The sequence below is a fragment of the Otolemur garnettii genome, unplaced genomic scaffold, assembly GCF_000181295.1.
Source record: "Otolemur garnettii isolate 467f Iridium unplaced genomic scaffold, OtoGar3 scaffold00012, whole genome shotgun sequence".
NCBI lineage: Eukaryota > Metazoa > Chordata > Mammalia > Primates > Galagidae > Otolemur > Otolemur garnettii.
The window spans coordinates 2,570,411-2,571,671 of NW_003852407.1; the positions used below are offsets into that span (position 1 = coordinate 2,570,411).

Here is a 1,261-nt window from a genome sequence, read left to right on the forward strand (position 1 = left end):
TCTCTTTACCAGAAAAACAGCAATTCTGTTTTTCTGATTGAACCTTGACTGACTCAGACTCCCAGGGCAGGCAGAGGAAGCGCCTACAAAGGAGATGGAAGGGTAAGAAGCGTACTCAGAGAAGTGGGTGAGAACGAAGACTGTGTGTTTTGGAGAGAGTGTAACAGCTGTTACAGGAAGGAGGAAATAATGAGCCTTTAAAAAAGGGAACAGACCATGTCATCCAACAATACCGCTTTCGGATGTATAGCCAAAAGAATCAAAAGCAGAGTCCTGAAGAAATATTGGTACACCCAACGTTTATCACTCCATTATTCAAAATAGCTAACAGGTTGAAGCAACTCACATGTCATCAGCAGATGAATGAATGAACAAAATATGGCCAAGTCCCTCCAATGGGATATTAGCCTTAAAAAGGAAGGAATGGTGCCCATCTTATATCAGCCAGGGACAAAGCCACCCCTTGTTTATCCTGGGTTGGCTTTTGGTCTGTGCCCATGCCTTGTTCGTGACTTGGACACATGGAGAAAGTTAAAAAAGAATAAGAAAAAAAAAAAAAAAGGAAGGAAAGTCTAATGCACGCCTCCATGTGAATGAAATGTGAGGATATTATGCTGAGTGAAACAAGCCAGATACAAAAAGACAAGCGCTGTATGATTCCACTCACATGGGGTGTCTAGACTAGTCAAGTTCATAGAGACAGAAAGTAGAATGGTGGTTGGCGGGGGCTGGGGCAAGGAGAGTTGTTGAATGGGTACAGAGTTTCAATTCGGGAAGATGCTTGCACAACAATGCGAATATGTTTAACACTACTGTACTGTACCCTTAAAAAATGGTTCAGACATCAATTTTAGGTTATGTGTATTTCAACAGAACTAAAAATATAAAAATAAAAGGAGTAGAGAGGTCCAGAAAGATATAAAATTAAGTGTGTCAATTAGGAGGGCATTTGTGATCTTGGGGGATAATTTGAAAAGCTCATTACAAGTAAAACTTCTCAAAAAGACTGCAGCAGGCTGAGAAACAGGTGTGAGGTGAAGAAGTCGAGGCTGACTCTTTTGAGGAGTTTGGAGAAGCAGGAGGAGAAGGTGGAGCACATTGGGAAGCTAAAAGAAAGGAGCCTGCAAGAGGAAGAGAAATGACACAGAGCAGTGTGGGGGAGCAGAGGCCAGAGGGCAGCAGCAAGGGTGGAGCCTGGCCTTGGGCAGGAGGGGTAGCTGCTTCTATGCTGCTGCAGGAAAAATGTGATGTTGTGCATTTG

General features: G+C 43.1%; 1 non-coding gene across 1 annotated transcript; it reads left to right on the forward strand.

Moving 5' to 3' along the window:
* The first annotated feature begins 385 nt into the window (after positions 1–385).
* On the forward strand, positions 386–525 carry LOC111723524. The gene has a single exon (XR_002772051.1). It is a non-coding gene; the product is annotated as a small nucleolar RNA SNORA48 (small nucleolar RNA).
* The last annotated feature ends 736 nt before the right edge of the window (positions 526–1,261 follow it).